This window comes from Haliaeetus leucocephalus, unplaced genomic scaffold (genome assembly GCF_000737465.1).
Source record: "Haliaeetus leucocephalus isolate CR32 unplaced genomic scaffold, Haliaeetus_leucocephalus-4.0 Scaffold162, whole genome shotgun sequence".
Lineage (NCBI taxonomy): Eukaryota > Metazoa > Chordata > Aves > Accipitriformes > Accipitridae > Haliaeetus > Haliaeetus leucocephalus.
Window position 1 is genome coordinate 10,902,299 of NW_010972598.1, and position 754 is coordinate 10,903,052.

Consider the following 754-nt stretch of genomic DNA (forward strand, 5'->3'; position numbering starts at 1 on the left):
CAGGAGACCCCGGCCAGGGCCCTCCCTGCTGGCCGCACGCCTACGGCCACGCTTGCAGGAGCGGGCAGAAAAATAAAAAAAACCCCTTGGCAAAACAAGTCCCTGTTCTAAACGCATTATTTTTCAGCTCAAAGGACACAAAGGAATTTAAACACAGGGCATAAGGCAATATAGAGAAGGCAATTAACTGGGATTAATTGCATGACTCACCCAAAATGCAACAGGAGTAAAGCGCTCAACAGCAGCAAAAAGTGATGTGGGGCAATAGGCGCACGTGGGATTTCAAGGGGGAGCCGGGGCACGGCTTGGGGGGGTCCCGCTACAAAGGTTGGGCTGCTGCTAGAATAAAAGCCCCTTCCTCAGGGTGTGGGGTGGGCAGCAGCACGGCCCCCCCCCCCACCTGCTGCTGCCCAGTGGGGCTGGGGGGGCAGCAGCCCCCCGCCCAGCCGCAGGCTCGGTGCTCGGCGGTGGCAGACACAACCGGGCAGCTGGCGATCTGCGCCGGAGGGATGGGAGCCATGCCCGTGGCAGAGCCATTTATCACCCCCCCCCCATACGCGCCCCTCGCACAGACAGCAGAAAAATTAAAGGGGGGGGGGGGGGGGAGAGAAGCCTCCGCGCCAGCTCGCAGCTGCCCACACAGGTCCGACGGGGAGCGGGTCCGGGCCCCTGTTTATATTGCGATTTCCATCCCTAAAACTTCATTCTCTGCTACGAGAGGGCCCGCCATCCGCTCCACGCAGTGTCTGGGGGG